Source organism: Seriola lalandi, unplaced genomic scaffold, assembly GCF_002814215.2.
Source record: "Seriola lalandi dorsalis isolate HSWRI2012SDOR001 ecotype SW California unplaced genomic scaffold, Sedor1 jcf7180002054682, whole genome shotgun sequence".
Lineage (NCBI taxonomy): Eukaryota > Metazoa > Chordata > Actinopteri > Carangiformes > Carangidae > Seriola > Seriola lalandi.
The window spans coordinates 605454-621015 of record NW_019525235.1 but is presented as its reverse complement, the minus strand read 5'-3'; the positions used below and the strand labels follow the sequence as shown (position 1 = coordinate 621015).

Sequence of the window (15562 nt, the reverse complement as noted above, 5' to 3'; positions counted from 1 at the left end):
TGCAGGCGTTGCTGAGGGGGGAAATAATGGAGGGAGTGCAAGTTCAGGCTGGAGAGGAATTAAGAGCAAAAGAGAAGAGATTTAAGTTATTATGTGAAATCACCTTTGATTTCTCTTTGGCAGGGTAATAATGAGCAACACGGTGTTTCTACTACAAATATGTGATTAAATGTAGAAAGCCGTGGTGTATTGTTTTCCATCACTTTCTCAATTTACTCTTGAGAGAGCTTAGACTACTGTATGCACTGGGTGTTGCCTGACCTGGGCACCATCAAACTAAGATGTCACAAATAATCTAACTGGCATTATGAGCATTATTTATAGTGACTGGAATGAAAAACAAAGAGGCAGAACTAACCTGATCCGTGGTTAATTTATTAACTCTTCAAGTGAGCTGTAACTCTCGTCATGTGTAATGGACTAGACGGATTAGGCGAAGAATAACGGATGCTGTTGAGGCAGCCTCTCAGCCTTGTGTCTCTATGAGGTCTGTTAAATTACTAAAAGGACAAACAAGGCGGATGTGTGATTTGTATGCAACCTGACCTTTAAGCCAATCGAGGGGTTCTTGAGAATGCAAAGCTATCCAGGAACAGTCTCCAGACAGAGGATCCTGTTAGATCACTATCCCATTAAGATTTGGTTGTATTGAACAGATCATGTTTCCTTCCTCTTCCTAAAAATGAACTCACTTTGGCTCTGATCAGTTAAGCAAAGTTTGGTTAGGTCTGGGTTCAGTTTGGTGAAGAGAGCTCAGATGGCTTTTTTAGCCTTACTAGAGCCATGTCAGTCAGTCAGTCCCTCACTTTGCATCAGACTGATGTCTCTCAACAACTATTGAGTGGATTGCTGTGAAATCTGGTAAACATCTTCACCCTCAGGATGAATTGTAATAACTTTGGTGACCCCTTAACTTTAAACTTGCATCGTGATCAGTAGAAAAGTTGGATTTTTGGTTTATCACCAAACCTGCAAAAATAATGACAGTTCTGTCTCTTCTTGTAGCTATTTAGAAAATGTTAGCATGCTAACATGCTCAACTATAGGCGCACATGGTAAACACACCAGCTACAAATCAGCGTGTTAGCATTTTCACTTTGGGCATTAGCTTACTGACTTGTGCCTACGTATACAGCCTCACAGAGCTGCTAAAGTGGCTGTAGAGTCTTGTTAAAAATATGTTCAAAACATTATATCACAGGGACTGTTGCATAAAAAAATGTGCGGGAAATCATAGCATGCAATTAAGTCAGTAAAGTAAAATAAATATTGGATCGAGCACCTAAGTGCTTTTTGGACATTTTGTGATTAAACACACCACTTTTATTTGAAAATCAGTGGCTATTCTCAAGTTAATGGAATGGTTATATACTACACCTTGACAGTTATCTAATGGCAATGTGAGAAGTGGTTAGCACTATACTATTTCAAAACGCTAATTGATGCACAGATGAAATGTAGGGTTCGGGGGGGGGGGGGGGGGGGGTGTGGGTATGTCTTCATGCCTATTTGTGAAATTGTTAGAAGTGGCTCTGCTGTGCTTATAGCCTGTGGATGCAGGGTGATTCACCAGACTGTTCTGCAGGATTCCTGTGTGGGCTGACAGTCGTGGATAACGGGACCTGAGACTAGGGAGAATGAGGAAGAGGAAGAGGAACGGGGGAGAGAATGACACACAGCGTACAAAAGATTTGTGCATCCTGTCCGAACCCTCGTACCCTTGTCTTCAATGACTGGTGAAATGACAAGTGCCACTTCCACAGCTTTCCTGGGTGATGTATGGTTGAGTGGTCATAAACACATGAAGTATTAATATGTATGGGGAGGGGTCTGAAGTGTCACTCCGGCCTGCATCTGCACTCGAGAGATTGTGCAAACCTTTGCTCAAACAGCAGCAACCAAAATAAGATTTGTTCAGAGCAAGTACAAAAATCAAACACAGAGGACTGCCAGCATGCCCTACCTCCAGGCTGTTCTAGGTGGGGGGCAGGCGAGCTGGAGGCTGGGGAGGAGAAGAGGAGAGGTGAGGATAGGAGAGGAGAGGAGAGGAGAGGAGAGGAGAATAGAGGAGAGGAGAGGAGAGGAGAGGAGAGGAGAGGAGAGGAGACCGTGCGTGTGGCTGGCTGTGGCGGTGCAGCCTGGCTGGAGGAGGACAGTGAGCGAGCATGGGTACACAGGCCTACAGATGCTCAGGGCTTTTCATTAGCCTGCTTTCCACTGCAAAGCCAAAAAGGACTAGGCGTTACAAGGTGGGTCATTACTCATATTAGTAATTTCTCCCCTAAAACAACTGTGAATCCTTTGCACTTCGTTAGTGACAGTGATGATTTGATATGATTTGATTAGAACAAATTGTGGTTTATAATCATATTCTATCCTTTAGCTTTTCCAGATGGTCAAGGTTCTGACAAATCCTACATATTGTCATAATCCTGTGTTTCCTGCCCTGCTCAGACCAAATGCATCAAAAATGGGTCTAGATTGAGCTGCAAATCACACTTGGCATCAGAATGTGTCTACAAGTGACTATTGCTTCCTGGCTCACATTTGATTTTGTCTGTAGGGACACTGCAACCACTGCTCAACAGAGAAACACATTTGTGCTCAGCCACGGCGCTACTGTAGGGACAAGAACTGCTGACCGGCAACTCTGCTCACGAATCCGCTTCAAAACACTGCCCATGCTGTTTGCCACAAACAAACAACTCACTGTGCTATATGCATGTTGTACAAAGTTGATGTTGACCCGGCGGCCCTTGCATGCAGTCAGGGAGGCGCTTGCTTTCACACTACATTGAATATGCAGTCACATGCATCACTGACCACCGCTGAATGCTGTTTGAGCGATTCAATCCCAGGAAATCCTCAAAGCTTTTTGGGTGCAGCCACACCTGTACTGAGAGCTGCTCAGTGGTGATCAGATCACCCAAGGTGCATTTTGGTACTAAATGCAAACAGATTAAATCAGACTGCAAAGCAACATTCAACAGGTGAAGCATTAGGTGCACAAGATAGGACTGATACTACAACTTAACCCCCAACAGCAATGCCTCAAACCACCGAAACAGCACGGTAAGATGGCTGCATGCAATGGAGGTTCCTTCCCCATCAGTGCACGCAGTAATAACCTCAGGTCAGCACTATAAAGATGGTCACACGCTCCAATATAACCACTCAGACATATTAAAACTGGTAAGAGGTCTTTTGCCATTGTGCTCTTTCCACCTCAAAGATGAAGTATTTTTAAGAGGAACTGCTGCTCTACTAATATATTACCACATAATGTGATATCTGAAAGTCAGACTAAACACCACTTTATGGAGCTATATATTTACAAGTAAACGGAAATGTAAGAAATTCTCATGAACAGTGATATATTTCCATGAGATTATGATTTTAAGATCAGGGTAAAAGCTTCAACCTTCATTACGTTCTCTCTGTGGCTTCTCCTGCCCTTCCTCCTTCCATTCATTTCTCAAATTTTCTCTTCTTCACTCCTCTATCTAAACCTCCCAGACTTCAAATACCTGGGCTTGTGATCTCTAGGTAGTTAGTACTCTACCGGGAGGTATTTTATGGTCCACGTCCAGGCTGTCAAATCTGTCTGGAACACATTACACAAAGTGCTGCTACAACATTGGGTAATAAACAGGTGGAGACGGGGGGGAGAACGTGCTGTGTTTGGAAGTAGAAGGAAATGAAAATGGAGCAGCTAAAAGGACACAAGAACCATTTTCACTCAACTTCCCCGAGCGATTCCCAGCTCACACCATGCACGTCCTCTCCCGACCACCCTCTGCTCCTCTGCTATTCTAATTCTGTCCCAGCCCTACAAGTTAGAAAATTTAAAAGGTAATCTGAAGTAATACTGACCAGTGGTTTATGAGATGCAAATGTGACACAGAATTAAATATTTAATACAAATAGCCTATTACATCATATTAATATTTCAGAGGAGCAAAGAAGAGGGTGAATGTGGCAGAGGGATTTGGACTGAAACAGACATTCGTGCGAAATCTGTCTGCAGAGAATGATAATATTCCCACTGTTATTGGACCAGGGCTCATCATTTTCTTACACCTAAGCTACCAAAATGTAACAAAACACAGGGGACAGATAGTAAATACCATGCATACATTAGTCATCCCGCTGTGTTGACAATATAGGTAAACATTCATACACTGAAGGATGGCAGATCCATGTACAGGCTCTGCCATATAACCTTGGGCGATTCATGTTTTATACATGACCCTTTTCTTAGTATGTCTCATGTCAATAGAGCCTGCGTGAACAGTTCTTAATGAGGTTTGTCAGGCGCTTAAAGAAGGAGGAAGACTGTCGGAAGAAGCTGGGAGCCACATGTCTGTCAATCTTGAGCCATGTCTGATGTGCAGTCATTGTGTGTTTGCCTCAGAGTCAGAGCCTGTCCAGTGGGGGATCTCAGAGTGCGGCGATCATCAAATATTAACTGTAATCTTTAAGCGATGTCACTTCTAAAACAATCCTAATTATGAACATTCTCCCTATCCAACGTTGGTTTCTCACAGCTGCTTTCTTGCACCCATTTTAGCTCCTCCAGCTACATCCAGCTTTAAGCCTCTTCTTCCCTATTTCTGGCTTTTGCTCGTTTCTCCCACTTTGTCCTCACCTCCTCCCTCTGTTGCTCTGTAATTAAGCAGTGTGTTTTAGAGGGCAATGGATTCAGAAACAAGGGAGGAACACATATACCCCAGGGAAAGATGGTGTGAGAGGCAGATAGTGTGACGTCCTATGCATGCATCTACGATAGCTCAATTAACAAGTGAAGACCTCCATCATCTCATTAAGCGTGTTCTGACCATCACTGGTGGGAAAACAATTCACTGTCCTGATCAAGTGCATAATCACATATAAGATAACATAATTTAGCACAATCAGTCTCATATAACAGCTCACAAACATTACTACCCAGTAAGGGATATCACCACAGGCAGGATGCACTGTGGAGTCAGCATGCTGCATGGCAATTATCATATAGTGTTTTTTGTCATTCAGGCGTCTTGTTTTGATTATGTAATCAACATGCTTATTTTGGTGGTGAGTGAGCTGAGCTGAATCACAGTGCATTCTGGGAGCTTTGTGTTTGACCTGCGTGTTTGTCTTTCCAGGCTATGCAGCAGGATCCTGCCTGTTCCTAAATATCCCGAGTGCATGGAACACGCCACGGGACTGGAAAGTCAAGATTTCTCTGTTTACTTGTGCAAATGCATGTCTGGGGGTATTTGAGCGTGTGCCAACTCTGTCGGCAAATAGACTCCAAGAGTGAGTGACCAATTGAAATATCACCCAATGTCAAGACTATTGGAGTGTATAATTCTTCGCCTTTTATGACTCATTAAGGGTATCAGTGGCCCCTCCCAAGCCTGAGAGCCATAATCACTAAGAAAGGTCTCAGGGCAGTTGGCATTAATCAATGAATGTTGCGTACATGAAATATGATCTGTGGATGTAGAAAAGCGCTGCTGTTCATTAGCGTGAGAGTGAAGAGGGGGAGAAAAGGAGTCAGATGTGTGGACCAGTGGCACAAAAGGCACATTTCAGCTTTGTAGCCCAGACCAATCAAAAATGTACTGCTTGGACGAGCCAGCCCAATCTGGTGCGTCTCAGCTCTACTGAGTCTGGAGCTGAGCTCTCTCAGCTCAGTCCCATGCATGCACAATTGCTTGCGTCCAATTCATTGTGCTCTTCTATCTGCACCAATTCACGCCACTGCCAAGGCAACCATAGGATGATAAGCCTGCCACCGCAAAAAAAAAAGTTTGATGACTGGTGGGGAAACAAGAGGGGCAACGAAAACAGTAATCCAGATCGTTTTTGTAGATGGAGTGGGAGGGAGAGAGAACAATAACAAGTGCCTCCCATTTGTTGGTATCAGTAATTTGATCTTTTTGTCCACAGCAGGTGCTCAGTTACACTGTGAATGGGGTCAGCGATGCTTTTCTTGAACCAAATATTCACCTGGTGCATCCCAAGCCCCCTACTTCCTCTGAATCCCTCCCACCAGGTTTTCTATTTCCTAATCAGTCATGTGATTCCATATTCGGATTTAGAGCTGCAGACCTGTGTATTTCTTTTGTCTGTGTCAGGTTTTCCCACATCATCTGTTCCTCCTGTTTGGGCTCATTACTCCCTGTTCTGCCTGCTCCTCCTCCTGCTCCTCCTCCTCTCTCCTGTACTCGCTCCATTCTCCATTCTCTACAAGCAGCTCTGGTGGGGCACCACAAGCCTGAAGGATGCCAATTTCAAAATGCCTTATTTGCTCGAATAGCTATATATACACCTAAAGCAGGCGTGAAACAATAACTGTGTAAATGTGTCGACTGAAGTGTTATCTTTTCCAATTTACCAAAATAAAATACAAAAATGATTAGGATGGTGAATGGAGCAAAATTAGGACACACTGAGAGCTGTTGCTGAAAATCTATCTTTCTATTATTGACACTGCAGTTCGAGTGAAAGCGTGAGTGTGAAAACAGTTTGTGTGAACTCTCCCCACACACAGAGACACACACAATCACTCTGTTCAATCCTAGTCATGACCCAGCCTGCCTCTGTTCAGTCCTACAGAACAATAGCTCTCTCTTCTTCATCATCTACACAATCTGTTTATTTTTTAACTAAACCTGTTGTAGCCACAAAGTGAGAACAGCTCCAATGTAAGATAGTAGTGCAAGAACACACAGAGCCCTCACTGCCATCTCTGGCATTTTAACCTCACACTGTCACTAGCTACCTTCCTGGATCAAGCACAGGGGAGCAGGACGTGGATGGCTGATCCATCAGGTATTGTAGCTACAGTTATGGAACAGTGGGTGGACTTAATCCAGGGAGAGGGCCTACCTATACGGCTAGCTAGATAAGGTGAATGACGGAAAAATATCCCTTACCCTGCTGGTCACCACTGAAGCAGGGTAATAGGGAGATGAGACGGAGAGAGGAACGAGGAACGAGGGAGAAATGCTCAGGCAGCCAAGCCGAGGAGATGGCACTCATACAGCCCAATCTGTCAGTCTGACTACCTTGCCAGATACAGGGTGGCTCACACAAAATCACACACTTTTTTGCTAAATACCAGGAGACAGTGCAGCTACACACTCAAATTAATGCTCGACACACACACCAAGTCGTGGAACACGCTGTACTAAAGCAAACAGCGTGATATATCTCCTGTGCAAACACACCCTTTTTAACAAAATAAGAAAATACCTGCACTTTTCAGCTCCTTCACACCGCCAACACTTTCGGTACATGTTCTGAGAAGCTGTTTGGTGACCTTGGATTGACCAAAATGTGTGGGAGCTGATTTTTGTTCTGTATACCTTTCTATCTTCACCATATTTTTTTTTATGATTAAAACATTTTTTTATTTGAACTATCACTAGGACCATGTGACTGCATGGCTTAGAGCAGTTTCCTGTCAGTTAAAGTTCAGGGTAGGGACACTGAATGAGTGGTTAAGATGCCATGTAAGACACAGTATACCAGGAGCATCCCTGGTTTGATCCCAGCTGGGGACTTTCGTTGTATCTCCCTCTTCTCTAGTCTCCTCCCTGTCTGTATTGTTTCAGCTGTCTAGAATGATAATAAAAAAAGTTAAGGGTCATCTCTAGCTCACACTGCAGGTCGGCTGTTTCAGATGAGTAAAATTACAGTCTGCAGCTGGGAAAATGCTTTGAACCCATTATTACAGAAGCTATTACTTTTCATCTGCGTAAAATCATGGTGTGGAAAGATTAATTACGCCTTGGAATGGTAATGATGTCTGTCAACAGGATAATTTGCCAAGAATTCGCTGGGAGTCTTCAAACTGAATGCGATTGTGTGACCACTGGAGGTTCAGTGTGAGGATTAGTGGTGATTGCGTTTTTAGAATGACAGATTGGAAAAAGGACATTTTTCTAAAAAGTAAAATAAAATTATACCAGTGGAGCATGAATACATTAAGAGAGCGGTAATCTAAAACAATAATAGTACTAAGTGTGAGTGACCTCAGGGGGGGCCACCCACAGGGCGAACTCTTGACCTCCCGCAAACAAAGTCATCTCACGTTATCACGACTCCACACACCATTGCTCCAGAGAGATAATGTCACAGAGCGCCCGAGCCACCTCAGATCTTTCACATCAGCACCCTGGTGCTCCAAAACACTATGGCAACTGCTCACACTCGTAATCTCTCCTGGGTGTGAGATGCAAACAGGGCTAATATGTTTGAGGAGACAGCAGTGATCACATTTCCAAGTGACTCCCAGCATCCTGCTCGGATAACCGAATAGTGAATGTTCTCTGCAAACCACAATCCCGCTTTCAAAACACTTGATCCTAAGATGACAAGCACCGGGTGATCCATTATGTAATACTCTCCCTTTCTCCACCACTAATCAAAACTAGAGCAAGTTCTTTGGATGGGATTTACGGTGCCTTCCTCGTGCCTCTTTCATAACACTGAGAAGGGTGTTATTATGTACCTGCAGAGCTATTGCTTTTCATTTTCAAAGCACGTGGTCTTAACAAACTGCATCGTAGCACCTACTGACAGTAGGAGCTGCAACAAAACAGCAGAGGTCATCGAGTGGTGAGGGGGAAAAAAAGCAACGGGGAGAATCAGAGAAGGAGACTACAAAGGGAATATGGATCAACATGACAAGACAGGATGGTTATGTAACAGCATACATGGAAACATTCAATACACATGCATCATAACGCAGGATAACAATGAGAATTACAAATATACCACCACTGCTTCTGAGTTTAGGTCAAACATGTTCAAAGTTACACATTTATGAAACCATTCCTGTCACAAACACAGGACCGAAGCATTAGGAGAGTGAAGCCATGTTACAACCTCTTTTCATCTCTGGCTTCCTCTATTTCCCTCCTCTGATTTCTTTCTTCATCCCTCCCCCATAACATCCCCCATCCCAGACTAAACCAATCCGCTGTCACCAACCCTTCATTCTTTACCATGTAGGTCTCCCATCCCCACTGTTTTTCCCTTTACAAACACACACACACACATAGACATACATGCAGGGCCTCCTCTCCTCTGTGTGACCTTGACTCGCTAGCACTCCAGGGCTTGTTCTTTGCTTCTCCCTCTCCCTCTCCCTCTCCCTCTCCCTCTGTCTCTGTCTCTCTTGCTCACTCCATCTTTTCACGCTCGCCTCCACTCTATCGTCTGCCTCTCGACCTCTTGCTTTCTATCACTCTTCCCCCGGCCGGCTGATGTTAACCGGCACGGTCCCCTTTTTCTTCTCTTCCCCAAGACACGGAGGAGAAAGGGACAGAAGATGGCAGAGAGAGGGGAAGTGTAACACACACACACACACACACACACACACACACACACACACACTCTGCAATCCAGCAGTCTGCGAGGGTCCACCATAAAAATAACTCTAGCTCTACAAAGGTGTATCAACAAGTCTGCTATATGGATCGTTATTTCTTATCATATATATTAGAAAAACAGGACTTCCATCATTTATTCAATATGTGGTCAAATAAGTGGGTAACACTTAACTTTAAATCTCCCTTTAACATCCATAAACATTGTATAACATTTAATAAATGATTAAAAACATACTGTAAGACAGTTCTAAGCAGATAAGTGTTTATTAATGCATTTTCCAACAACTACAACTCCTATGGGAACCCATCTATGGAGGCCGGTGTATAAACAGATAATATATAGCTTTAATGATTTAAAATACTGTATGTCTTCATACACTTAAAACTGTAATGTGCTTAACGCTGCTTACAATTACATGAGTGTGTTAATGTATTAAATGTTTGTGCATTGCTAACAAATAAAATAAGGGGGTTTTAGAGTAAGTGTTACCAATAAGGGTAATGACACAGTAAATAGTATTTTTTTTTTAGTTACGAATATGGTATCTAAAATCACTTTACATTATGCAAGATCAATTTTTCAAACCAGCCTGCAGGTTAATCAATAAGAGGTAATTTCTTTTTTTTATTTATTTATTTGATTTCAAAGTGTGATTAGACTTCCTGTTCCACCAGGGAGGATGATGAGCTCTCTCAATGGAACAGAGAAACAGCAGGTCCAAATCCCTGTTTCGTTGCAGGTGTTCCTACAAAAGCAACTAATTGCCTCCATCGCAGCATTGTAGCCTGTTCCTCTGACTCCAGTGATCCTTGAGTTTTTCCAAATAGCTCAGTTGACAACATCCATCTATATAATAAATTGGAGCTATTAACCGTTTGACTATCCATTCAAAGCTAAATAAACTTAAGCTCAAGTGACGGAGTGATCTATTAAATGTCAAACAGGCTGATTAAGCACTCTCTACAATTACGCCATTCCTGCGCCAATTCATGTACCAATTCATGTACCTTACATATCTCACAGTCTCCGCTGCGATTGTGTTCCCCAATCTGATGCTCACAGACTGAATCTGCCGCATTTAATTCAGGCTTTGCTGTAAAATATGACATTTTCATCTACTCTACATCTGATTTGATTCAGCAAGCTGACAGGACAACAGAATAGCTTGCGGCAGCTTTATGCTTTAAACAATATTAGGTGAGAAAATAGAGGGCTTCAAGAATGAATATTTCCAGTAATTTCTTTTAGGTTTGATCACTGGAAAACAGACTTGTTGAATGCAGCTGCAAAGGCCGTAGCAATTCCTTTACTCCCAGCATCCAGCTCTTTTTCAATTCATCTTGCTCTAAGAGGCATGGACATTACAAGACTGCCACAGCAATCCCCCCAAATAATTTCCCATCCCACATTAGTAAAACAGCCATGAAGTAGAGGGACATCATCAATTTCTACAGGGCAATAATAACAAAGAGGTTAGGAACTCACAGTCTTCTGCTGACACGAACACTTCACACCATGTTAAAGACTCCCCACAAATTCCCCCCATTTTCCATTTCATTTCCTGAGCAGTTAAAATCCTTTGATGTATAACATGAATTGTCAGACACCACCAAGTTAGTACACCAAGAACTGTCAAAACCCTGGGCGTAATAATGCCCTTTTCATTCAGAGGTAAGTAACTACATTAAATCACACAAAAGCATATGTAGGGCTGTCACCAAAATCAGGCGCCGACAACCAAAGAGGGAAAAATCCAGCTGTATTGTTTTATTTTAACATGAGTCTACAGACATGCTAGTAACTCTTTAAGGTAGTTGCTTTGAACTAAATGTTAACGTCAACTTGCTGACATACTCGCAATGTCAATGCTAACATGCTGATGTTTACTAGGTATAATGTTTACCATCTTAATTTAGCATGTTAGCATGCTAGCATTGGCTAATTAGCACTAAACACAATGCACAGCTGAGGCTGATGGGAATGTTATTAGTTTTGCAGGTATTTGGTGATAACCAAAGTATTAAGCAAATTGAATTTTTACCTGACAATGATACTTGATGAAAAGTTAGGGGATCACCAACATTATTAAACTGCATCCTCTGGAGACCACCAGATGTCGAGATACTTCAGTCTGGAACAAAGCAGTGGACTGACATATACTGCCATTTCTAGAGCCACACCCCTGGGATTATGTATTTTCACATTCATAGCATTTCTTTCTTAATTAATCACGACAGCTTCTGTTGATTGCAAAACATTTTCAAGTTGCAGTTTTATCTGAGAAGAGGCCAAAACCAATAAGCTCTACCTGAGGAACTCTCTTAGTGCAGGTTCCACATGCCAAACTTAAGTCATTTAGATTGGTAGCCAGAGTTTTGGACTCCGGCCCAAATCCGAGGCCAGCATCAACCTAAATCAATAGTGAACCTGAGGTATTACTATATATCATATTCAAGTGGTAGGTAGTGTGGGCTGCCAGACAGAGTACAGGACCACACATCAAATAAATTTAGGGAAATTTATTTAGAAAACAACCTCTGTCTCCAGACTTAGCACCACAAAATGAAGAGAGATAACAAAATGACGAAATACAGAAAGATAATACTTTATGTTGCTGAGCAAACAAGTGAAGCTCTACACTGATTTTTCACTATGTAAGGACATAACAACATAAACTGAGTTTTATCCTGCATGAGACTGAACTGGACAATGCCATATACACAAGTTAAGAGTCCTGAGGTGACATTGCTCCACCTAGAGAGGCCATAAAGCTGGATTACTGACCCACCTCTTGTTGTCAGTTATATAGATCAGGGTGATTACATGCATAATACATGAATCAGTCAACCACAGGTTCCCTCTCTGAACATGCCTCCCCAAACCTAACCTGTACCTGAACCATTCTCCCTTAGTGCAATCAATCAATAAAGGCATCAGTTCTTGTCCAACTAATGTATTACAGTCAGTTCATCAAAACAGTCATCAATAGATGAAGCTGGAAAGCTTTTCATTTACTGGTCCCCTGCTGTCTGACAAGCTGGAAACTGCACAGTGTTCCAGTTGGACAGAAATCCTTCATTTTCTGGCTTCAGCTGAAATTCTTGCTGAATTGGGAATAGAAGTAAATCTCCCATTTCCGTGTAGCATAGACATTTCACAAGCAGGGACGGTCTTCTACTTGTACATGGGGTGATGATTCTGCCGGCCAGACAGATCTTTCACACTTGTTGGTAATCGTTAAAAAGAAGAAACACACATACAAACCCAATCGACTCTTAAAAAAAATATATATATATTTTTACTTCCACAATTCTAGGGATTGATTGAATGAGAAAAGAAAAATGCACAATTATCACTAATTAAGATACAGTAGGCACTGATGTAAGAAAACCGCCCTTGTATTCTAGGTACAAAAATGAAGACTGATCAACAGAAAATTAATCATAACTATTTTGATGACTGTTAAATCGTTTTTGTAATTTTTTAAGGAAAAATATCAAACATTTGCTGCTTCCAGCTTCTCAAATGTGAGGATTTGCTGCTTTTCATTGTCAAATATAAGAGTAGACTGAATATCTCTGGGTTTTGGATTGTTGGTCGACAAAAAGTCACCTTGAGCTCCAGGAATTTAAATGTGCTTTTTTCCTCCATTTTCTAACATTTTGGAGAATAATTTATAAATCAAATGATCAAGAAAATCAATTATACAAAGATAAACCTGAATCCTAAAGCATCCATCACCTTAGATCTTAGAGCTTTTTACTGTTACCTTGCTCTGTCTTTCAGTTGGTCTGTGTTTAATTAGTCACTGGTTCTACATCTTTGGTATTTCATTATATACACACACTCTGAAACACTGTTTAACTTACGTAGCCTGAAGGCCTTAAGCGTTTAGTCTGAAAAAGTAAATTCCTCCTGTTGCCAAAAGCAACAGTTAAGTGATCAATGCAACATCCATCACAAACTGGAATCTTATTTCTGTTATTTTAAGCTTTGTGACGATTTTATTCACAAGTCTAATTGGTTTACTGATTAGAGTTACAAATAACCTACGTGTATTCTTACACTGACATGCCTACTAAGTGATTAAATGTTTTAAAATACATTTTTTACCATAATTTTGAAAAGTTGGGTGTATGTGGGCCTGATGGTCTGAACATCCCCAAGTCTGTCAATGTCTGTTAATGGCCTAAATTAAACCCTGCAAGAGCTCACACTGCTGAATTTTCAACATTAGTAAGTAGTCTAAATAGTTGTTGAATGTTTTCCACTGGGTATAACTAACAAACCATTTAGCCGTCACACTTAGGAGACAATAGTAGGGTGCCACATTATCCCCAGCATTCACCCCTTTCTACTATGCCAATTTCCTTTTTGGTTCTTTATTTCATTTATATTGATCATAGCACATATCCAGTCTTATTTCAGACGTTTATTTGACAGTAGCCAGCAGTTTGTGTGGTTGTCAGACTCACATATGATCAACCTGTTTGTCCTCACTCCCCTTTAATCCTCTGAGGCCATAATCAATATGTCCCTGGGAGACCTTTCTCCCTCTCTCTGCCACTCCACCTTGAGACGCAGTGTGAATTTAAAGGCCACAGCAGTGTGGCAAGGGAAACACCCGCTGGAAAAGGAACACCCACTCACTCAATCAATTCATGGCGTATAAATCAAGTACTGAGTTCCTTACTTAAAAGAGTAGCTGTAAAACATTGGTAGTCAGCCTACTCATAACTTTAATACTTTAATACAATCCATTTATCCCAGGAAACAATCTTTTGTCTCAAACTGGGCCAAAAAAATCACTAATTCTAACAACAGGTGACATTCATTTCACAGCATCTTGCCTAATATTACGTCGGCACCTCACACTAATGCTCACATATTCCTCACCTATCACCGCTATTAACCTGGCTCATGAAGTCCCAAACACTAAACAGTCTGCAATGATCCAAAATGTCCTTTAGGGTCCCTCTTTGCCCTTCAACAAGAAATAAGGTAGCCAGACTAGCAGCTCTGGGGCTGCACTTTCGCACGATGGGGCTTTGAGCTAAATATTAATGTTATCATGCTCACAATGACAATGTAAGTATGCCGGTGTAATGTTTACCATGTTGACCATCTAAGTTAGCATGCTAGCATTTGCCACTTAGCACTAATCATAAGGGAAAGCTGAGGCTGATGGTAATGTCATTAGGTTTTTGATCATAAATTAAAGTATTGGAGTAGAAATTCTGACCAACTAGGGTGCTAAAGCCATTTGAATTCATCATTTGGAGAACATGAGTGTCTAGTAAATGTAAACTCACCTTCCTGGGCTGTGAAGGGATTTGCCAACTAACACCATATCCAATCCTGTTGTCTTAATAACTAGAAAAAGCCAGAGTATACTGACAATACCTTCTTGTAAAAAAAAAAAAAGAAAAAGAAAAAAAAAACTCAAAGCTAGCTTCAACTGAAAGATGACTAAGTTAGCTAGCTCATGTCAATTAGCCTACTTGTAAGAAAGAAAATCATATTATTTCACTTTGTTTAATTCTATTAAAATTGTGACAACTAACAGAAACATGCTTCAGTTGGCATCTTCAATATCCTGACCCTAACTTAGTTAGTAGCTAATTAATAACTGCTAGCATTAACTAAATGCATTTCACAACCCGGAAAACTTGTTAGTAGTTACCATAGCAACAAGCTCGCAAGAATTGTAGCCACAGCACGACATTAAAACTACAAAGATTTGTAAGCCCACCAAATAAACTTATCTCCTTCGTATTTGTATTGAGAGTCATTCACTTCTGTGGAGGTCAGACTTTAAAGTGACCTCACTGAGCTTTCGTTTCAAATTCAACAAAAATCTGTTTAAGCTGTTGCGGTTTTTCAAGATATCCTTAAAATGGCAGAATTCTTGCAGCTTTGTTTTACAGACTGTGTGAAGCTATATAGGTTTTTATTTCAGACCACAAATTTATAGGCTGGTCTCACTTGCATTATTGTTTTACAAGCCACGACCCCCTCCTATCCAAGGATGCTGCTAGTGCTGCTGCTCGCACACATCCCCTTACAGTATCATGTTGTTGTCCGTGTGTGGTGAGATCACATTATCTCACATCACAGGGAAATGAACAAAAACAATGGCTCCTCCCACTCTGCCTTTTGCTCTTCTACACCC

General features: G+C 41.6%; 1 protein-coding gene across 1 annotated transcript in view; it reads right to left on the bottom strand.

Annotated features, from left to right (window-relative positions):
* The window catches only part of syt7a (synaptotagmin VIIa), a 74452-nt gene that overhangs the window by 57815 nt on the left and 1075 nt on the right, over positions 1-15562 (bottom strand). The window lies entirely within an intron of this gene.